At 40.2% G+C, this 23,965-nt stretch overlaps 1 long non-coding RNA gene across 1 annotated transcript; it reads right to left on the bottom strand.

The window, feature by feature from the left end:
* Positions 1–19,395: 19,395 nt before the first annotated feature.
* On the bottom strand, positions 19,396–23,578 carry LOC118502037. The gene is made up of 2 exons (XR_004904714.1): positions 21,647–23,578; positions 19,396–21,360 (listed from the first exon to the last, which is right to left on the bottom strand). It is a non-coding gene; the product is annotated as an uncharacterized LOC118502037 (long non-coding RNA).
* Between the last annotated feature and the right edge of the window lie 387 nt (positions 23,579–23,965).

Consider the following 23,965-nt stretch of genomic DNA (forward strand, 5'->3'; position numbering starts at 1 on the left):
CGCACCTGAAGTGGCTCCGAGAGCAGAATCATGAGAAAAGCACTGGCCCCAGCTGAGGAGGCACTGGTCCCAGGTTTGCCACTGATGGGTCACATAAGGTCTCTGAGGCTCCCTCTCCTTAGCTTTGAAACACGAACACTTGCCTCTCAGAGATGGCAACAGGACCTAATGAAGTAATGAGATGGCTGATTTGAAAAGTTAAATGATTATACAACCGAAATGGATTGTTATGGGGATCCACCAGAAACATTTTTTTAAGAAATGTTCAAAATTAATTTAGTCCTGAAATTGACTCAAAATTTATTATGGCATTTGTCAGAAGATTCTGATTTTTAAGCATTTTGAGCCTGTTGCCAGGTTCCCAAAGTTTTCTCTAATCTCCTCTTTAGCCACCCAACTATCCCCAGCCATGTTCCAGCAGATGCTGCTAACTCTCTGAGAAAACAGAGACCTCTCACTGTCGTTTTACTCAGATATTTCACCTCATCACAAACTCCCCTTACTTTTCTTTAATGGTACTTTCTATTAATACTGTACTAAAGCTCTTGAAGTTCTTCATTCTAATAACAGGCTTTTTTTCTTAATCTCTTTGCCTTTTTCACTCAGCCTCTGACCCCCTGCCCCTCTGACAGCTGTCAGTCTGTTCTCTATATCAATGAGTCTGGTCCTATTTTGTCAGTTTATTTTGTTCATTAGATTCCACATATAAGTGAGATCATATCATATTTGTCTTTCTCTGACTGGCTTATTTCACTTAGCATAGTGCTCTCCAGGTCCATCCATGCTGTCACAAAGGGTAAGATTTCCTTTCTATGGCCATGTAGTACTCCATTGTGTAAATGTACCACAGTTTTTTACCCACTCATGTACTGATGGGCACTTGAATTGTTTCCATAGCTTGGCTATTATTTTAAATAAGGCTGCTATGGACATAAAGGTCCATATATTCTTTTGAATTAGTAGTTTGAGTTCCTTGGATATATTTCAAGAAGTGGAATCACTGGGTCATAAGGCAGCTCCATTTCTTTTTTGAGGTAACTCCATACTGCTTTCCACAGTGGCTGCACCAGTCTGCATTCCCACCAACAGTGCACAAAGGTTCCCTTTTCTCCTCACCAGCACTTTTTATTGATTTATTAATGATAGCCATTCTGACAGGTATGAGATAGTATCTTCTTGTGGTTTTGATTTGCATTTCTCGGTTGATTAGTCACATTGAGAGTCTTTTCATACGTCTATGGGCCATCTGTACATCCTCTTTGGAGAAGTATCTATTCAATTCATTTGCACATTTTTTAATTGGGTTGTTTGTTTGTTTGTTTGTTTGTTTTGGTGTTGAGTTTTGTAAGTCCTTTATAAATATTCAATTTTAACCCCTTACCATAGGCAAATATGTTCTCCCATTCAGAAGGCTGTCTTTTCATTTTGTTGATGGTTTCTTTTGCTATTTCAAACCTTTTTAATTTGATGTAGTCCCATTTGTTCATTTTATTTTTTTGCTTCCCTTGCCTGAGGCAATATATCAGAAAAAATATTGCAACAAGAAATGTCTGAGGTTTTACTGTCTGTGTTTCCTTCTAGGACTTTTATGGTTTTGAGTGTAATATTTAAGTCTTTAATCCATTGTATTCTTCTGTACGGTGTAAGAAGGTGGTATAGTTTTGTTTTCTTGCACATATCTGTCCAATTTTCCCAACATCATTTATTGACTAAACTGTCTTTACCCCACTATATGTTCTTGCCTTTTTAGTTGAATATTAATTGACCATATAGGTATGGGTTTATTTCTGAGCTCTCTATTCTATTCCACTAATCTATATGTCCTTTTTATGCCAGTATCATGCTGTTTTGATTACTATGACCTTGTAGTATAGTTTGATACCAGCTACCATGATTCCTCAAACTTTGTTCTTCTTTCTCAAAATGGCTGTGGCTATTCAGGGTCTGTAATAGCAGGATTTTGAAGACCAAAGTAAAGAATCTTTTCTGGTACAATTTCAGACATCACTGACGGGCTTGTCAGAGAGCTTTTTCTGAGTGAGGGTCTGCTCTTGACTTCACAAACCACACCATTCGGGGACAGCAAACCACATGCAGAATTACAAGATTAAAGAACTCTGAATAGCACAGATTTACCACTGAGCCCACAGGCTGGCTTTGTCTTATACAAGTAAAGTAGATTTAATTTGAGATGTTCAATTAACCCAGAAACTAATGAAATTAGCATTGCAAATGCTTATGTCACACAGGATTTTATTTCCAGATCATGCCTACTAGTAACATTTTTAAACCTTGTTTTCCATAGTGGCCAATCACAAAATTATATAAACTCCACAATGTAATGAACAGACAGAGAGCAGCAGGATGATAAAAAGAAAGACTAGTGTGAATGGAGTGAGTTAGGTCACCGGTGATGGCCAAAGGGAGCTTACCCCTTACCCAATTGCCAGAGTGCTACAAGTAAGTAAGAAACAATCATCTTAGCCCCCCAAATCCCAACTCACACTCTCTCTGTAAGGATGAAAGAACTGATGAATGATAAGAGAATGGTCAAAGTTGGGGTAGGACAGGCAGGTAAAGTTAGCTGGCACTTGTCATCAATCATGTGCAGGGTTTGGGCTCCTCGTCGTTTAGAGATACGGGGTTTTGTTTGTTTATTTTTATGCTTGTTTAATTGGAAGAATATATTCAGCCAGAGCCATCCAACTTTTCAATGTTACAAATAAATCGAAGAAAACAAGTCCATTTGGAAAACAGAATAAGCTATCCTTTAAACGTTAATTGAGTCTACTATTAAAATTGAGACATAATAGGCATATAAATAAGATCCAACTCAATTTCAAGAAATGATCAGCAACAAAATAAAAAGCTTCAGTTCTACGGAATAAATTGGCAGGATTGAAATGCAAGTGTCCCTATGTTTTGCACAAGAGCATCTCCCTCCTCCAAACAGAACGGAGCCACTAGAGGACAAGAGATGTTTATTCATCCTTACATCCTTTCCAGCTCCTAGCCCAGTTGTTCTTCATAGAGGTTTCACATGAATAATTTTTATTACAGAAATGTACAGCATACTATTATTGGCCTGGGGAAGGGTTAGGCTCCCTTAGAAAAATGGAAAGTGCATAGCACTTAAAGGGAATATGTATATAAGTTTTTTGAAAAATAAAACTTGTATCTATTATTTCTAGTATATTGTCTGAAATGTGTTGTCAAGTGTTTTTTTTCTTCTAATATGTCAAATCTTGAAATAAAGAAATGTGCTATTTTGGAAAAAAAAAAAAAGAGGTTAGCCCTGGCTGGTGTGGCTCAGTTGATTGGAGCATCATCCAGTAACTAAAAGATTGCAGGCTTGATTCCCAGTCAGGGCACATACCTAGGTTGTAGGTTTGATCCCAGTCCAGGTGCATATGATCCCAGGTACAGGCATGTCCAGGAGACAACCAATCGATGTTTCTCTGTCACATTGATGTTTCTTTCTCTCCCTTCCTCTCTCTCTAAAAACAATGAAAAAATGTCCTCCAGTGAGAATTTTAAAAATTTAAATGAAATTAAAACTGTCTAACTGGTGTGGTTCAGTTAATTGGAGCATCATCCCAAGAAACAAAAGGTTGTGAGTCTGATTCCCGATTAGGATAAATGTCTAGGTTGCAGGTTTGGTCTCTGGCTGGGGTGAATTCAGGAGGCAACGATCCATGTTTCTCTATATCGATAGACGTTTCTCTCCCTCTCTCTCTCTTCCTCTCTTTCTCTCTGGAATCAATAAATATGTTTTATTTTATTTTATTTTTTAAATATATTTTATTGATTATGCTATTACAATTGTCCCATTTCCTTCCTTTTATTCCCCTCTGCCCTGCATTTCCCTCTTTAGTTCATGTCCATGGGTCGTACATATAAAAGTTCTTTGGCTTCTATATTTCCTATACTATTCTTAGCCTCCCCCTGTCTATTTTCTTCCTACCATTTATGCTACTTATTCCCTTTAACTTTTCCCTCATTCTCCCCCACTCCCTCCCCGCTGATAACCCTCCATGTGATCTCCATTCCCATGATTCTGTTCCTGTTCTAGTTGTTTGCTTAGTTTGTTTTTGTTTTTAGGTTTGGTTGTTAATAGTTGTAAGTTTGTTGTCATTTTACTATTCATATTTTTATCTTCTTTTTCTTAGATAAGTCCCTTTAACATTTCATAAAATAAGGGGTTGGTGATGATGAACTCCTTTAACTTGACCTTATCTGGGAAGCACTTTATCTGCCCTCCCATCCTAACTGATAGCTTTGCTGGCTAGAGTAATCTTGGATGTAGGTCCTTGCCTTTCATGACTCTGAATATTTCTTTCCAGCCCCTTCCTGACTGCAAGATTTTTTTTTGAGAAATCAGCTGATAGTCTTATGGAAACTCCTTTGTAGGTAACTGTCTCCTTTCCTCTTGCTGCTTTTAAGATTCTCTCCTTATCTTTAATCTTGGCTAATGTAATTATGATGTGCCTAGGTGTGTGCTTCCTCCTGGACTTCCTAGAAGTCTATTTCCTTTGTCAGATTGAGGAAGTTCTCCTTCATTAGGTTTTCAAATAAGTTTTCCATTTCTTGCTTTTCCTCTTCTTCTTCTAGCACCCTATGTTTTGGATGCTGGAACATTTAAAGTTGTCCTAGAGTTTCCTAAGCCTCTCCTCGTTTTCTTGAATTCTTGTTTCTTCATTATGTTCTGGTTGAATGTTTATTTCTTCCTTCTCATCCAAACTGTTGATTTGAGTCCCAGTTGTCTTCCCATCACCATTGGTTCCCTGTACATTTTTCTTTTTTTTAATGGTTGTGGAATATTTGTTTTAAATATTTTATTTATTTATTTTTTAGAGAGGGAAGGGAGGGAGATATATATATAGAGAGAGAAACATCAATGTGCAGTTGCTGGGGGTCATGGCCTGCAACCCGGGCATGTACCCTGACTGGGAATCAAACCTGCGACACTTTGGTTCACAGCCCATGCTCCATCCACTGAGCTATGCCAGCCAGGGCCATTTTTCTTTATTTTACTTTTCATAGCTTCGCTTTTTCCTCTATTTTGTGACTATACTCAACCAGTTCTGTGAGCATCTGATTACCACTGTTTTGAACTGTGCAACTGATAGGTTGGCTATCTCTTCATTGCTTAGTTGTATTTTTTCTGGAGCTTTGATGTATTCTTTCATTTGGGTGGTATTTTTTTGTTTGATTGTTTGTTTGTTTGTTGCCTCAGCTTGCCTGTTATGTAGTAATGGATAGAGCCTTAGGTATTTACCTAGGTGGGGCAACCCACGTCACTCCTTTGTGATGCTGTATGTTGGGGAGGGGTCCAATAGGGAACAAGGCCACTTGTTCAGCTCTCCACAGCTTTCCGTCACTTCCTCCACTAGCCACAAGCAAACTGGGCCCTTCTGGTGCTGATTCCTGGGTGGGTGGGTATGTGTACATTCTAGGACCTTGTGGCTCTCCAATGAACTCTCCTGTGAAGCTGGGAGTTTCTCCCAATGCCTCAACCCTCCCAGTTTTTTTCATTCAGAGGTTTTGAGGCTTTAGTTTCACTGCACTGAAACCCTGCATTTCACAGTCTGTCTCGCTCCCCAGTTCTTCCTCCCAGCTTATCCACATACAAATGTGGGACCACCCACTCTGCCAGCTGCCTCCTTGCTGGAGTCCTCTCTACCCAGCTGCCTGTTGCTGCTCCTCCTACCAGTCTGTATGAATGTTTCTTCTTTAACTCCTTGGTTGTCAGACTTCCATACAGTTCCATTTTCTGTCAGTTCTACTTGTTTTTTGTTTTTAAATTGGTATTGTCCTTCTTTTGATTGTATGAGGAAGCACAATGTGTCCACTGCCTATGCCTCCATCTTGGCTGGAAGTCAATAAATATATTTTAAAAATTAAAACTACCTGTGCCCATATCCCACTGTTCCTACATGGCCCAGGCATGGGCATTTTTCTAAGATTCCCATGTGAGTCTCAGTTTCTCAGAACAACTACTCAACCATTTTTCTCACTGACTTTACGGTAAGCCAGGTGAGGTGAAGAGTGGCTGGGAATCTGGGAATCTAGATTCTGGCTGGGGCTCAGATACAAGAGGCAGAGTGACTTCCAGAAAGCCAGAACATGGTAATGTCCAGTGCTTTATCTCTGAATTTCCAGGGTTGGTCTAATAACATATATTAAGACATTTTCCAGCTCCCAATTTTTATTATTCTGTTCAGTAAATAAGACTTTTTACAAATTCAGATTTTTCTTTCCATAACGAGCCTGACTTAGGAGAATGTGGAGTAGATTTTGACTTCCCTGGGGCTGGGCTCAATATCACTCAAGTTTGAGTCTCCAGCTGCCAGTAACACTCAAATACCTGGAACCAAATACCCCCTAGTTTATCAATGTCACCTCATTTTCCTAGTCACCCTGCTTAACATCTGAGTGTCATATTTGAGGTTTCACTTCCTACTTTTCCTAATGGTAAATCTGTGGTCTAATGTATTAATATAGACCAGTATTTTCCCTGAGCTTCACAAAAGACCTAGCCAGCCTGGCATTGAACTGATCCAATAAATATTTGATGGCTGGAGGGGTTACTATGCATCTGGTATTTATGGCAGAAAGAAAACTAAGAAAGTCTGACTCCTTCCTTTTTTTTTTTTTTTTTTACAAATTAACAAACTGGGTATTGGAGGCTGTGCCTACCTGTGCCATAGATGAATGGTGATAGTAGGTGAGTGTAATTCTGTACATACAGTGTTTTCTTCCTATCTCTCACCCCTCCTCATGCAAGCAGGTGCTTTGTAGTCACACTGCATGCTCCCCACACTGCAACTGAGAATATAGGCAGAAGTGGTGTGTTAAGGGAGCAAAGCCTATCTCTGGGATTAGAAGACAAGTATTCATCAGATGCCCACATAAATGGTTTTCTGAATGAGTAACATTGAGCAAGTTATTTAAGTTTTCCATGTTCTCATGTATAAACTCAGATCAGATGGCCATGAATCTGTTTTCTTTCCTAGTGCCAAGAATCTATGATTTGGAGAACAGGCAACATAAAGCAAACCACAACTTTCTTTTTGTTTAACATCTAGCAGCTCACATTCTATGGAGATCAAAGACATAAATGCTGTACTTGCATCCCCATGACGGTATTTGTAGCTGGCAGTGGTATTGTGATAACTCTGTGTGATGTCAGACGGACATCAGACTTATCAGGGTGACCACTTCCTAAGCTATGTAAGTGACAGATCATGATGTTGTACACCTGAAACTAACATAATATTGTATGTCAAATGAAATTGAAAATTTAAAAAGGCATTTAACTGTAGGCCAAAAAAGACATTAATGGAAGAATCCATGTTAATACCAAGAAGAGTTTTTTTAAAAAAATAAACAATAAACTAGGAAAATGTAAAAGAATACCAAGAAGTCAATTACTCAAGCTCTTTTTGGTATGAGGAGGCTAGAAAGTGGCGGGTCTCTCTCTGTCCTTGTGACCACAGATGCTGTGGGGGGAAGGGGGTCTCTCTTGTACACAGTGTGCTTGTCCCAAATCTGCCTTAATGCTGAGGAAATTTTTATTAATAGACAGCTATGTCTTTCATGAAGTTGAGGAAGAAGTGTTGTCTATATTAAAATAGGACTAGACCACATGTTTAATATTAGAAAAAATAGGAAATGAAGCATCATATATGACACTCAGATTTTAAGCAAGGTGATTAGGAAAATGATTGTAACATTAACATATAAAGAAGCATTTTTTTCCAGATATTTGAGTGTTACTGGCCAGCCAGTCATCCTAGAGGAATGTTAAGCAGTTGAACATCGGGATTAATTACTAAGGGTCTAGCCATGGATCTATAAACATGTAAAAACTACTTTATGATTTAGTATCTTTACTTCACAGCCTTAAGCCAATAAGAGTAGGTTTTGAAATAGCAAACTGGGTTCCAGAGTATAAGCCCAGCTATATTTCCTCTATAAACACAAACATACCCAGGTTTAGGTACACATTTTTCCTACTTTGATACACGGTCTCCTCCCTCAACTCCCTAACCCGTGGACCACCTAGGAAAGGAGAAGTCAGGGTGCATGTCTTGTCATATTCAGGGTTCATTCAAATCAAATGATTGTTGCGTTTCTCAAGCCCCAGGAATTATTCTTAGATGACGTCTCAGTCTGGTGACCTTTAGGCTGATGGAACAATTCTAGAACAAGAGAGTAGCAGATAAAAGGCACACCACCCTATTTTCAGAACAAAACTGAGAATACAAAGCAATGTGGGTTTGTGGCCAATTCAAATATGAGCTTCTTACCCTGGCAGACACAGCATATTTCTCCCCAGTGTATCTCTCCCCACCTGCTCAGCCCAGAGAGGAAAGGACGTACTGTAATAAATGAGCCAGTAAAGGTAGCAATTCACAAACCAGGTGAAATCCTCACATGCTTCTCCCCAGTCCAACCTCACACCCACCCATCCCCAGTCACAAACAATCCCACATCTGATGGTGTCCTTTGATCCATGTGGTAAGGCTTAGAAGGGGCTGAGGGTTCAGCCGTATAGGAATGTACCAGGAAGGTACCACCTCTGTTTTATTGCTGTGTCCTAATTCTGCAGCGCTGCCCACACTGCTGTGATCTGAGCAATCAGCGTGAAGAGCAGTGTGTTCTGGAAAAGGCACATGTTCCAGTGCCATCTCTTTGGTTTACTGGTTGCAGCATACTTCTAGGAAGCTGTTTTCTAATCTATAAAAGGGGGACAACACTGACCTTATAGTGTCATTTGGAGGATATACAATTGGCCGTCCAGTATGATGGCTGCCAGCTACAAAGGGCTCCAGCTGCCCATGTTTCAGCGCCCATCTGCACTGTGGTTTCTCCAGAACGTAAGCCTGGTCTTATTAGTTTCTCATTTTCCAAGGCAGGCCACCATGCCTGGCTTATCAGCTGCTTTAAATTGCAGAAATGCTCTATATTTAGTCACTTCTACTTTCTGAGGCAAACCCTCATCTATCATCAGAACCTTGTCTGACACTAATCAGGTCTATAGGGGACACATTTCTAGCTCTATGCCTTGTGGCTTAAGGGAAAAGGTCACAACTCCTGGTCTTTTAATCATTTTTGCCATTGGAGGGCCCCAATGAATGGTAACTGGCTAGTTGAATAAATGAGTGAATGAATGAATGAATAAATGAATGAACACATGAATGAACAGACACATCTCTGTGAGACAGTTTATGAAAATGAAATTTATAAAAATCATTTGAGAAATGATTCAAGCAGTTATATGGCTAAAATTACCAATAACTATGAGTTGAAGAGATTTTTTTTTAAATTTTAGCAACCTAATTAACACCAGGCAAAAAAAGAGTCACTGGACAAATTTAGGAAATTTTTAATTGTGAGAACTACAAGTTATCCCAGAATATGTGAGCAATTACCAAAAGTGGAACCAGAGTAATAGTACACTAAGGAAATAATCCCCTTGTAAGAGAATGATTATTATAAACTAGATGGAAAATAATGGGATAAATAGAAAATAATTCACAGTGTTTCTGGACTTTATACTAGTGTCCAAGGAGAAAGATACTGGTATTTCTGGGTGTGACTATTCTACACTACAATTTTTAATGAGGTAGTTAGCATGAGCTCAAGAGATACACCTGCATTTTTAGTAGCTTTTATTCACCCATTTAAGAAAATATTACATTTTAGCTCAAATGCGGGCTCTCTCATTGGTAGGGTTTTTCAGAGCAATCTAAGACCATTTTGTTCCAGTTATGCCCAGATTCACTTAATCTCTCAAAAAAACTTTTCAAGTTTAGTCTCTGCCATTGTGTTCCATCAATGGGATCACTACAAATCAGGGGCTAACCAAAGGTCAGGCTCGGCAATGGATTCCAACCCCTGTTCACTAACATCTTAAAACCCTGTTTAATCAGTCCCTACCTCCCCCGCCAAGGGAGAGTTTCTTATTTTCACAAACATGGCTTACCAAGGCATTGCCACTGGCAAAGACTCTGGGTGCTTCCAGATCGCTTTGGAAATGTAAAATGTGATTTAAATGCTTAATTTAAAAGAATGACATGTGACACAGTTGCTATTTTTACTACCTGTCTAACAAGAACCACGCACATTTTTTTAAATAACTGAGTTAGAAGCCAAGAAGGAATCCATGTCAAGATTCTGACTGCTGCACTTTGCTTTGCAAGGCAGTCCACATTAGGGCCCACACAGCTGACCCTGCCACCCAGGAGTGCAGCAGAGGCCTTGCAGGAAAAATAAAGAGACACCAGTTTGAAGGCCTCTCCTCCTAAACCTCACCTGAAAACAGAAGTCCCAGCTCCCAGCAGCTATGCCCAAGTGTCTTCAACAGCCACAAAAGGGCTCCTCTCCCCTCTGCACACATCTATTTCGAGTACACACAATGCTTGATTTAACGGAAGCTCAGCAAAAGCAAAAATTAAAGGGCAATCGATGAAACTGACTAAGCTTATGGGGCCCAGCATGTGCTGGAGAGAGCACCTCAAGGTAGGGATTTTCCTATGGGATCCAAATGGTCCAAATCAGCTGTTTTCTACATATTGATTAAAAGAGATCAATGGGGGAAAATTTCTTTCTTTTCTCCCCTAACTTCCCAGTTTACCATCTGATTGCCAAACTAGTATTGGTCATTGATTATGTATATTACTGCTGAAATGCATAAACATCCTGGTCACTGTTCCCAGTTTACTTTACAGAGGTGATGTGGCTGCACACCATCTTCACATACATGGGTGATAAACCCAACTATGGAGAGAAGCCAGAAGTTTCATCGCTGCAAGTCACTATTAATGCAAACCAGACACCTGAAGTGGCCACATTCCTAGCTCCTGCCATCTTAGTTTTTGGCTTTGCTTGAACTCTACACTTCACTTTCAGAAGGAGGTCTCAAGTAAATGATCAAAACATTAAGAAGCCAAAATCTAAATTTAAGCAAATCCAACCCAGTTGCCACTCAAAAGGCAAGGAAAAGACAAAGGCCAGAACCCTGGTTTTTCTGAGTCTAAGAAGCCATCATCTGACACTCTCTTGGGTTTTGTTTACTTCAGTGTGTCTATTTGTAAAGTGCTTACTGGGCAAGGGTGGAGAGGGAGTGAAGAAGATGCAGCAGATCAAGGAGAGATCTTTGTCTTTATGGAGCCAGAAGTTCCACTGGAGGAACGAGGTTTATTCACAAGTGGGATATAAAATAAGAGTCAGGATAATTGCTGAATTCTGTGATATCAACTACAGTGCAGGAGGAACTCACAAAAGAGGGGAGAAGAGACAGCTAAGTCTTCACAGTGAGGTAGAAATTGAGTGGTGGTCCAGCGGACAGGATTTGGGTGGGAGTGCAGTTATGAAGGAAGCACTGAGAAAGGGCAGAATGCTGCCATGTGAAAATTCTAAGCAGACTGCCCCCTGGTCCACCGAACTCATGAAAACCTCACTTTTGGAACCCTGCTGTGGTGGAGAGCACCTCGCTTTGGCATCAGATAGATGCATTTCCAATCCCAGCTCCAGCATTATGAATGAACCCTTTGAACTTGGCTAAATGGCAGGACATCTTTGAAGTGCTCTTTTCTTAGGTGGGATAATAATATCTACCTTGTAGGTCTACTGAATAATGAAACAAGGTGTGTACACAGCTAGATCATGGAAGAAGTTCAAACATTAGTTTACTTTCGTTAACAGTCGTACTTGAGCAGAGATCATTATTAATCCACCAAATATATGCTCTCCCCCTCCTATAGCCACAGGCATGGCTGGGCCTGTGGCTCCCTGGCCAGACTGCCCTTACCACTGACAGCTGCGTGTGCTGTGTGACTGTCCCTGCCACTGCGTGTGAAAAGAACTGACATGGGTCTCTTCCAGAACTGAGTTTATAAGAGCCTGTCACTTTTTTCTCTTCCTGGGAGTTAGAACATGGATTTGCCTGAAACCCAACTCTGACCATGCCAATGAAGACATTGCCTTTGCAAGTGGCAAAGAAACAAGTGCAAGGAATCTGCAACTCCGCAGAAGGACTACGTGCAGCAGCGCAGTCTGACTACCCTCAAGAATCGGTACAGAAAAAAGGAATCAGTTCCTTCATTCTTTTAGTCACTCTCATAGTGAGTTTCTTGATATATCAGCTTAGCTTTTTCACCTAACATATGCAAGATCACATTTATCCTTGGAAAAGGCAGTCTCTTTCAATTATCCCCACCTGACAGAGGAGCAAACTAAAGCCAAAGGAACTTCAAGGTCTCCTGACCTGTCAATGCTATCATGTCACTGATTTTCAGAGCCTTTGTCTTTGCATGCCACAACTTTGTCACTTCTTATTCCTGAGGTTGTGAACAGAAGAACCACTTAGATTTGGGTGTTGATGGAAGTTTGACAGGGTTGAATATTATATTTCAAATATAGAATCATGAAACCGGAATTTAAATGAAGCTGCACGTTGAAAGTGGCTTTCATAATTATTGCTATTATACATGTGTTGCCACTGCAAAATATCAAGGCACCTGGAGACGGGAGACATGATTGCAGCACAGTTCTGAAGTACGGGGCAGAGATGTGTAGTGTTGGGGGTGTTTTACACCCATAATGTAATTAAACAGGAGGCAATTTGCATCCAGATTTGTACATTACAGTATTTTTTTCTGATTATAAAAATTTTAAAAATTAAAAGCTCTGGCAGGCACAGGACATATCTGCGTTCTGACAACTAATATCTTAGGCAAACAACCTTGGAGAAGTCAACATTCTAATCCCTTTCTGGAGCCTTAGCAGTTTGCCAAGCAAATCCTACACTGTCTGTCAGAGCCCTTCATAGGAAGCATGCTGTGAGAAATAACTGTTTTCACCCCCATGATATTTTTGTTCAAATGTATTTTTAAGTTTTCTCTAATTCTCACCTATTGATAGGATCTGCCTATAAATAAAACATTTGAAAGGCAGAAACTTTCAGCACTCAAAATAAATAAGAATCCAAGTGTTATGTTAGCAAGAAAATTAGGATTTATGATTATTAGAAAATGTTATTGATTATATCCAACCCCTATATTGTGATGGAACTAGACATAGAATGGCTCCTTCTCTCCACCCAAAGGAACTCAGTCAGGTAGTTCAGTTTTCTGTGTCTCAGTCTCTTATTTTAAAAAAGAGAAGTATAACATCAGCTCAGCTGACTGCTGTGAACATTAAGTATTAATAAGATGTTTATGGAGATGGACCCAGCATACAGTAGGAGCTCAAATGCTTGCTAAATTGTTAAAGCCACTTACTGATCATTGCTAAGGCCACTCTGAGAGAGGGTACTAATATTATCCTCTTCATATTAATTCATCATAGAGATGAAGAAACAGATGAATGGAAGGAATTGGTGGGTGTGCCTAAATGTGTCTAAATCCACACATTTGGGAATTGGTGAAGGTAGGGTTTGAACTCAGGAATCCAGAAGGTTTGGGAGGTAAGTACCAGGCTATTCTACTTCATGCCATCCAGAGGATTCCTGTCTTATGTCTAAGTTGATTGAACTTCTGCCCTGTGCTTTGCCAGGCACATCACTGGTGGCCCTGAGACCAAAGATTCAATCTGGACTCAAGGCTGAAGGCACGTTTACAAAAGTGCATGTTCTGTTTATCATGTCAGCATTGTAGCTCTTGAAACTGGTACAAAGAGAAGGGATGGAAATTGAAAAGAAAACAAAATGGGAGTTGTCTGCCCTGTAAAATCCATTACACATGTTATCCCAACCAAGTGACTTCCTCTTTCTGTTGTGTCTACATGCAAGAAATGAGGGGTGGGGCAAGGTAGCTGTGTGCTGCTAAATACATTCACATACTGGAGCACTTGGAAAAAAAATTTGCATCGTGTTGACATCAAACTCTTTGCCTGAAATCAAACATCCAACAACATTCTGATTGAATAGGTTTATAATCATCTTAGTTCTTTCTTACTGCCAAACCTAGTGATGGGCACATCAATCTGCTTCTCTGTTATTAGGGGCACATTCTTGTCTCTCTCGCCAGCCAGAAACTCTTCATGGAAGGGGCGATGATGCAGACACCAGCCCACAGTGTCCATGGCATTATGGATGAAATGAGACATTCACATGGACTACCGAGTCCTGTGGAGAAAAAGGGACAGCATGGCTATTCTCTCAAGAGGAGAGTGCCTCAGAGCGACCTGGCCACTCTCTTAAAGGAGAGCACCCCGATCCTTGCCTTCACTGGTTTTTTATTGGCTTTTAAATTGCACAGGAATACAGGTAAAGTTCATTAATCATTGTCAGGCAGTAAGGATCAAACAATAGGTAACATACAAAGAACTCTGAGGGCCTATTCTGAGTCAGGGTATATCAGCTAAAAGGCTACAAAACTTTGGGAAACAAACTCATTTCCTGCTTGGATGCTTATCATTTAATTGAGAGCATTCTTAGCAAAGCACATTTCACAGGAGTTTATGAATTCTTTCTCAGGCCTGATCACCCGGAGAGCCCTCCCTTTCCAGCACAGGGCTGCACCACCCTCTGTCATTTTTTCAGGATTAAGTCAGGCAGAGGAGGCAAGATAGCCAAGAAATTAGGAGACTTCTCACAGGCATAATGAGGACTCAGGCTTTGTCAAAGCTGAGGGGCGAGGGTCCATCACCCCCTTTTGTTGTAGCCCCCCAAGTCCTTTCCTGGGGCCTCCACATGATCATGCCTGTCTTAGATCATTCCCCCCTTGGGGAATCTTACCCGTCATTGGCTAACTGATCAAGCATTGGGGGCCAGTTATGGAAAAAGGAGCAGAAGCGGCGCTCCTGCCAGGGAGAGAAGCTTTGTCTCCTCATTGGCTTACGGTCCAAAGGTCACTTACTCAGCCTTAGCCATGGGGGGTTACAGCTCCTGAAACCAGGCAAGGTGACTCCCAACAGGGCAACAGTGTAATCTGTCCTGGTTCATGGAGAGCGGCTGCCCTCCCAGCACCCTACCGAGCACTGTAGAGGTGAAGTGAGTTGTCATCTCAATGACACTTGTTTACTGAGCACTGTCAAAGGCACCAGCACTTTGCACACAGCACATCATCTCATCCTCACAACCACGTTAGGAAGTGGGTGCCACTATTACTGCTTTACAAATGAGGACAATGAAACTTGGATGGGCCATTTGTCCTGCAGGACTTTCCCTGTTAGACAAGGAAATTCAACCACCTGGAACACTCCCCACTTGGTTGCCTGACAGACTCCCTAAATTCAGCGTGTTCTGTGTGGTCCAGCTTCCTCTGACCACTAAACCTGGTTTTCCTCCTATGCTTTGTCTTGTGCGGTGACATGTGAAAGTGGATAATGACCCCTCACCAAATACATCCACAACCTCTGACTGTGTTACCTTACATGGCAAAAGAGATGTTTAAGATTTAATGAACTTAAAGATCTTGTTATAGAAACCCCCAAAATGAAGGCTCATGAACCCCAGTACCTGGAGAAAGGGCCTTTAAATTAGTAATTAAGTTAAAATGGGGTAATTAAAATACATGGGCCCTAATTTAATCTGACTGGTGTTTTCATAAGAAGAGGAGAGAGAAGACAGGGAAGAGACACACCAGGCCCCAGACACGGGCACACATACAGGACAACCATGTGAGGACACAGGGAGAAGGTGGCCATCAACAAGCCTGGGAGAAAGGCCTCAAGAAAAACCAAGCCTATAAACATTTTTATCTCTGACTTCCAGGCTCCAGAATTGAGAGAAAATAAATGTCTGTTGTTTAAGTCACCCAGTCTCAGGTACTTTGTTATGACAGCCCTAGCAGGCCAAAACAGATCCTAAAATGGAGAGATTATCCTAGATTACTGGGGGGAGGGGCATCAATGTAATCACAAGGGTCTTATATGGCAGCAGAAGAGTCAGAGTGGAAGAAGAAAATGTGAGAAAGAGCAGAGGTCAGAGAAAAGGAGCAACACTACATCGCTGACTTTGACAGTAAAAGAAGGGGCCAGGAGCATTCCTGGGAATGCAGCTTCTAGTTGCTGGAAAAGGTAAGGAAATAGATTCTCTCCTAAAGCCCTCAAAACAAATGAAGCCCAAGCCCAGTGAGACTGATTTTGGACTTTCGGCTTCCAGAACTATAAGATAATATATTTGTGTTCTTTTCAGCTACCACATGTGTGACCATGTGTTACAGCAGCCATAGAAAAGGATACAGGGGGTGATGTCACCATCTACCTGCTCTTACAAACCCTGTCTTTATTGCAGCCTCCACCTCTCCTTACCATCCTTCTTGATTTACATCTTCCTCCAATCTTGTTTCTTGAATGCTTCACTGCCTCTGATGAGCTATAAAATAAGTGTCAAAGTCCTGTTGTGATATAGAAAGCCTTCCAAATCTCTCTTCTGCCTCCAGCCTGGGCTACATGTTCCCCATTTTGTCAATCTTGACTCCATGCCCTCTTTCTATCCTGGGTTACATGGTCCCTTCCCTCCAGCATGTGCTACGTGACCCTATCCCTCTATCCCTGGTTACATCCTATCCTTTCCAGCAGAGGATGTGACCCTGCCCCTACCACCCCACCACCTTGTTATAACCACTTGCCGTTCTTTGAGCACACGGTGTTCGCATGGCCCTTGCCCTGATGCCTTTGATTGCTTTCCCCTTCTCCTTTCATTGGGGCACTTCCTACTTATCCTCAAACTCATTTCACTTGTCCCCTCCTCCAGAAAGTTCTCCCTGATGTTCTTCCACCCATCTCACCAGTTGGTTTAGTTTATCTCTAACATAACTAGAAATAGCAACCCCATAGTCCCCCCACCACTACTGTAACTCTGTCTTTATTTGCCTGGATACACCAAGCTAGGATTCTGCCTTTCATGTAGGTCCCCAGTGTCCAACATAGTGCCTGATACTGAAGTGACTAGTTGTTTGTTAAAAGTTTTAGGAAAAAAGGTAGGACTTCATTTACTCATTCACACAACAAATACAGATTGGGCATTTGTGACCCATAAAACACTGAGGAACACACAAATGTGTGTAGGACTTGGTATCCGTCACTGAGAACTTTTGAGTTCAGAGCACGGACGTGTCATTACATATGCTGTATGTGGGAGCACCTAAATTTGTACCTGGGGAAAAAATGGGATGGATTTGGAGAAGTGGGGTTTTCCTAGGACCAGGTCCCAGGAGTACAAAGGAGACTTGGAACCTCAAAGCAAATGCCCTGATTGATGGGATGTGGGATCATCAACAAAACCCAATGAAGTGATCATGACATGAACACACCCTTTATTCAGGAAAGCACACAGATGCTGCTGTTATGAGTTTCCAAGGAGGCATCACATCCCCAAAGTGTACTGAGTGTGACAGAAGGCTAGGACCCTGCGGGCTGACAGGAGGCAGGAGAAAACAGCAAATTCTACTAAATGAATCACAGTGGCTGTGGAAGGATATTTCATCATTAGGCATTCGGTTCCTAATAATTTTGTGTAATCCAAATCCCGAAGCTGATTGTTATCATGACTAACGTAAGATATGTGCTATTTCTTTTCAAGGTCAACTTTGTTCAGGGACAAATGAGAAACAGTTCTCTTCCTTGACCCTTTCTTATATAACAGAAGCCAAAGCAGATTTATGCAAATGAAAAGAAGGGTGAGTCAGAGCACTTTGTCCCATAAACAACAGAAATGGATTAAGGTTGACGGGTCTCCAGGTAATGTATATACTGCACTATGGCCACATAACCCTGATTTTAGTATATAAAATAGAAGACAAAGAAATTCACTGAAAATTATTCATGACTGCCTCTTCACTGTTTTAATAGATTTAAAAATCTGCTTCCTTGCCAGGCATCCCATTGTAAACCTTCCCTGATGAATAGTGCAGGCCACATTATTTCTTCTGCCAAGATTCATTGTTTATTATTGGATCTCTCAAAGTAGATTTAGTTTGAAGAGTTTGACATCCACCAAAAATTGTGAAGACATAATGATTAAAAGATTTTCTTTTAAATTTAAATGTATATAAATATATAGATATATGAGAATGAATGATATGGTGATAAATGAATGTATAATACAAAGTAAAATCTAAAAACTAAACCAACAGTACCTATAAACCTAAGTAATAGATACCAGATAAAATAGATAAATGATTATTGGGAACCACCCTGCCTGGTTTCAGAAGCTGTAACCCCCATGGCTAAGGCTGAGTAAAGAGACCTTGGGACTGTAAGCCACTAAGAAGACAAAGCTTATCTTCCTGATGGGGCGCCCCTTCTGCCCCCTTTTATTTCACCCTGCTTGGCCCTGGGAGGATGACTGGTTAGCCAATGACCGGTAAGATTCTTCAAGGGAGGGACAACCTAAGACAAGTATGGTAAAAAAGGGACCCTCAGGGAAGGATTTGGGGGCTATAGAAAAAGGGGGTGATGGACCTCACCCCTCAGCTTTGACACAGCCTGAATCTTCATGCTGTCTGTGAGAAGTCTCCTAAACTCTTGGCTGCCTTACTTCTCCTGTTTGGCTTAAGCCTGAAACAATACAGGAGGGCAGTGCAGCCCTGGGCAAGAACAGGCAGTTCCCCAAGGGGATCAGGCCTAAGAAAAAATGCATAAAATCTTGTGAAACCTGCTTTGCTAAGAATGTCCTCAATTTTCTGATAAGGGCCCAAGCATGAAATAAGTTTGTTTCCCTTTAGCTAACTGACCCTGACTCAGGATAAGCCCTCATAGTTCTTTAAATGTTATCTATTGTTGGATCATTACTGCCTGAGCATAATGAATGAGGATCTTCCTTGATATAATGCTCCCAGAAAGCAACAAAAGCCTGTCCAGGGTGCTCTTTCACTCAGAGAGTGGTCAGTGCTGTGCCTTTTCTCCACCAGACTTCTGCAGTCCATGTGAATTTGCTCATTGCATCCACAACACTGCAGACATTGCTGGCTGGAGTTGACATCAAATGATTGGAGATACTACCCACAAATAAAAAATTTGAGTAAATAAGTTAGATGTCCTTCAAATTACACAGAACATTAATTTGGTATAAAAACAATAACAAAGACAAGTAATTCCAAGTTTTCATTTTTAAATATCTTTAATAAAGTCACAAGCCAAGGAACAATGTTCATCTGAGAAAAATATTAAAATCTTTCATTTTTGTATAATTAGAAAAAAGCAGCAAAAGAATGCATAGTGTGTGTCCTGGATGTTTTGAACGTGACCTAACAGTTAAACAATTAGCTTTAAGTGAAATTGCCAAGCTTGATGACACGTCTTTCAAAGCCACAAGCACTAGGGCAAGGCCAGCCTCCCTCCAGTGCACCCCACTCCTGGGTTCACACTCTACCCACCGATTCCCAGCTGGTGCGGTATGGTACTCGGCCTCTCTGTGCCTGCATGCTCAATGCTTTTTCCACAAATTGTGGATAATAATGGTGTCATCTCAAAGGACTGTGATGGTTAAATGAGATAATCCAGTAAAGCCTTGGCATAGTGATGGGCACATAAAGACCAGTTATTATTTATTAGTAAAGTCTGCCTACTTTTTTTATCATGCTGATTAAGACTGGTTTTGATGCCCTCATGAAGGAATTTTTTAAAAAACATTAGCACTAATGTCAGAAGATATGAGTTCTGGTCCTGGTTCTACCACTTACCCAATGGGTGGCCTTGGACCAATCTCTCAGTTAACTTCATTGCCTGTAAAATGGGAATAATTTGCTCTCTTTCCTGTCTGCCCCAGGCCAGATGAGGTAACAGGTGGGTTTTGTCATTTGTTTTGCTTCTTTGTTGTAAAGCACTATTCACATGAAAAATCTGATGGTGGTAGCCGATGAGGATGGCTTTGGGATTCAAGGCACCATAAAATGGAAAGGAATACAGTGTCCAAGCAGGACTAGGCCGGCTCACAGCTAACTACTGCTGTCACCTCACCATCAGCTCCACAATGACACTGCTCTCAATAAAGTAAGGAATGAAAGAGGCCAAAACAGACAGAAATTAATACACAGACCAAATTAAGTGTTCTTAATCCATTATCATTAGTATTATATTATTGAGTATTATTATTTTACCATTCATAATCTAAAAGGCCCTAAGAAATCTTTCCTTAAAGAGAATAATGAGAGTTAAACAGTTGGCTAAAACCCAGGTCTCACGGAATGCATTACTGCATTCCTTCCTCTAAGGTAGCAAGCTACATACTTATATACTTATTTTGCAAAACAGGGTGTGGAGTTATATAAATAGAAATGTCTGTCTGTATTTATATTATAGGGGGAAAGCCAGAAGAAAACACTTATTGTCTCTCTGCATTTTGTAAATTTCCATACTAAGTGAATGTTAGTTTTAAAATATAAGTGACTGAAAAATTCTAAATTATATGATGTCCATGGCCACCTAAGTAAAAAGAAGTAGTTCTGTCAGTGAGCCCATTTTCAGAGGATTCTGAATGAGCTTTTCAGAACTGCAGGGATTATGAAGGAAGAGCCCAGTCCTGGTACAATGAGACTTAATTAATAGGCGGGGCTTTTTCCTAACTTTGTTTTCTGTCCCTGGGTTTAGCTTTCTTCAGAAATATGGTCCAAAGATAATAGATCATTGATCTGCTCTAGTTTTATAAAGCTCATTTTAATCAAGAGTTTCTACTAAAATAATTATGCCCCTTGCTAAGTCAGGCTGTGGTGAGCTTGGGATAAAATGTGCTATAAATACTCTGTAGCTGCACTGCTGCAAAGTTATGAGCAATGCAGGGGTTTAGAAATTCAAGTGCACATCATCAGGGTCTTCCCCTTCACAGAGAAAGCCAACGTGTCCAGTTAAAATCATGCTGAAAATTAATACAGCAGAACTGTTTTATTATGCACCTACTGAATTTTATTTTTAGAATCACTTTTAGGAAAGCTAGCTGATATACTTTATAAAAAAATAGTGTAAGGCCTCCTCCTCTGTCTTTGACAGAACTGGTTCCAGGTGGTGGGGTGAAGGCATTACACAGCAAAAAAAAAAAAAAAAAATCAAGCTATGTTCAAGCAGAAAGCTAAATCTTTCCTCCTTAAAATATTAAATTTCCAGATACAGAATTTCAAAACTGACTAAGCTTATATTTGGAACAATGTGAAGATATGAAATGTTTCCAAATTTTTTAAATACTTTAATTAACTTTTCATAAAAATAGTCACTAACAAAATATAAGGCAGTATTCAATGAACAAAAATTCTGGTGAGGGAAACAAACACCATTTCACTGTTTAATGCTAGCAAAAGAGCACCATGGTTCAGATAGACATAGTTTAATTAAAGATGATAAAGACATGTACATCCCAATTTTCCTGACAACAGCCTTTCCATCCTGATGATGTGTTTATTTTGCTCTCAACATCTGAAATAAAAAAGAACAAAAGTCAAAGCTGCTCTTAAAGTTTGACATCCCCGGGGTCAAGTAGAAGTAAGTGTTACAGTTTTCATTTTTCTTTTGTTCCCTCTCCCCAGGGACAAAGTCCCTAGCTCCCTATATCAGCAACCCCTTCACTGATTAACAAAAGATGGTGTATGAATAATCGTTCCTTCTGGGTTCTAACCTCAGATCCCAGGCAAAAGGCTCAACAGCACAACATCACAGCAGGCTGGAAGAAGGCACAGACTGTCTAATCGTAGGTCCAACCTACCAACGTGACGGTGGTGTCTTCCTTCCAGAGCCTCTTGTTTGCTGCCTGGTTCCCGCATCCATCCTCACATTGTTCTGTATCAGAAAAAAATATTCTCTGAAAGGTAAAGAAATATGGCAAGGAGGAAGAAAATGCCCGACTCCTTATTTTTCTCACCTTATTATTTGACCCAACAAATGTCTTATGAATATGACAAATATGAATAAGCCCTTTGTGCAAAGGGTCTCTCCCCACTGTAGTCAGCTATGACCTCACATTAGCTATCCCTTAACTACACAATTAACATCCGCACTTTATCTACTGAGTATGCTCAGAATATGCTCTGTATTTCCCTCTAAAGGGATTTAAAACACGCCATAACTTATGATAAAAATGTGTAAATTTTAAATTTTCAGCTAAATCATATGTGTAACTTACTTATGTAAAATAAATTATAAAAGTACCAGAGTCAAACTCAACACTGTTGAAAATTCAGCTAAATTTTTATGCTTTTTTTCTTTCTTGTTCATACTTTCCAAAGATTCCATAGCCTTATGTCATTAGGGTAAAAAAAAATGCAAAGCCTTACATTTCTTTCTATGAGAAATATTAGTGTGATAAACGCTCTTCAAAAATATGAGGCAAAGAGGGAAAACAAATGTTACAGATTTTTAAAAAGTTTTTACACTACACTCACTGATGAGCATAACCTTCAAGTCACCTTCAAAAACAATGATTAAAGTGAAAAGCCTAATGCAAAATGAAACATTTTGCTACATGTGAAACTGGATCAATCATTTTATAAGCCACGAGAACTTCTTTCCTTAATGAGGTGACTGTAATGTCTTTGTATTAACTGCTGTGGTCAGACCGAGCAATGCTGCATGTGACACTGGAGTTACAATTTCAAGTTACAGAGTCTAGACACTCTCTGAATTGAGCTTAAGTAATTGGACATTATTTTGTTTGTACACAATGCTTTCCTCCTTCTGTAACTGGCTGGAAGCATAACAATTTCTGAGCTAGTTAAGATACAAGGCAAAACAGACTAATTGTGAAGTTAGACATGTGTTTCCTTGTAAATGCCTCCCTGCAGTCTCATCTCAGTTTTGCAGACCAGAAGAACAGAGCAGCCGCCATCTGCCCATTAACCATTTGCTCTCGGTACAGGAAGTGTTTCCAGTGGGTATGAAACATGAAATTGCCACAGGTTTCTATATTTTTAAAATAAAAGTAGAAACTAATAAGTAACTAAAGCATAATTACTTCAGGAGTAACATTCAGCCTTATCTGGTGACATGTTTCTCATAGTCCAGCCTGGAGATTGGTAATACTTCACAAAAGGGCAGGGCATTTCCTTTCTCTTTTCTTTTATTTGTTCATCTGAAACCAGAAAATCCTGTTTTTACAATATTCACAGGTCAGCCCCTCCCTCTGTTATCTGTCTCTCCCAACAGCTGGAGACATGGGAGATAACCAAACCATCACTCAGCAAACTAGAACAGCCTTCCCACACACAACCTGCAATACCGCAGTTTGACATTCATGGACCAAAAGTAACTCCCTAAATTAACCTCTGCTACTCTAAAATTCAAGGAACCCAAGAGATCTTATAAAAATAAAATTTAAAAATAAAAACCTCTAGAAACCCAGGCCTTTTCTGATTCCTTACTGATTGACATGGTCTCACCATTTAACAAAACCAGGACTAGAGAAAACATGCGTGAAAAACATAAGGCCAGGTCTCCACTTCTCACAGACAGTGGTTTCTCCTCAGCCACAGTATTGCACATGCCATCACTTGTGCCTGTGGCCCCAGCAAACATGGTCATTAAGTCCCGCATACTGCTCTTCACTTTGTCTTGTGGTATTCTAAACTTTTTCACCATATATTTCCCCAAAGACATTTTAACAGCAGTGCACCAGGCAGCAGGAAGTCAGAGTAGACTCTTTGTTTAAACAAACATGCTTAAAAACATGGCAAATCTATTCCAAACTTAAATCTAAATGAGGAAATATTTTACATTTTTAATGGAGAAAAATATTTGGTTTTATTCAAGGTTGTGGTGAATCTGATTGGCAACTTTTAAATTAATTTTAAATTAATTCAGATGCTTTTCAGTCATCACCGTTACCCACAGGGAGTGCAGAAGAGAAAGATTATAAGGCAATTGTTTGTGCTCAAACTTAGAAATTATATTCCGCTGGACTTTTCGTCTCAGCAGATTTCAAGTTCCCCTCCTAAGGAACATTTGACCTTCAAATTTCAAGCTGTGTATCTCTTGATTTCTTGCATCCATAATATGTTAGAAAACTCAAATTGGCTACAAATATATTATT

This window comes from Phyllostomus discolor, chromosome 8 (assembly GCF_004126475.2).
Source record: "Phyllostomus discolor isolate MPI-MPIP mPhyDis1 chromosome 8, mPhyDis1.pri.v3, whole genome shotgun sequence".
Lineage (NCBI taxonomy): Eukaryota > Metazoa > Chordata > Mammalia > Chiroptera > Phyllostomidae > Phyllostomus > Phyllostomus discolor.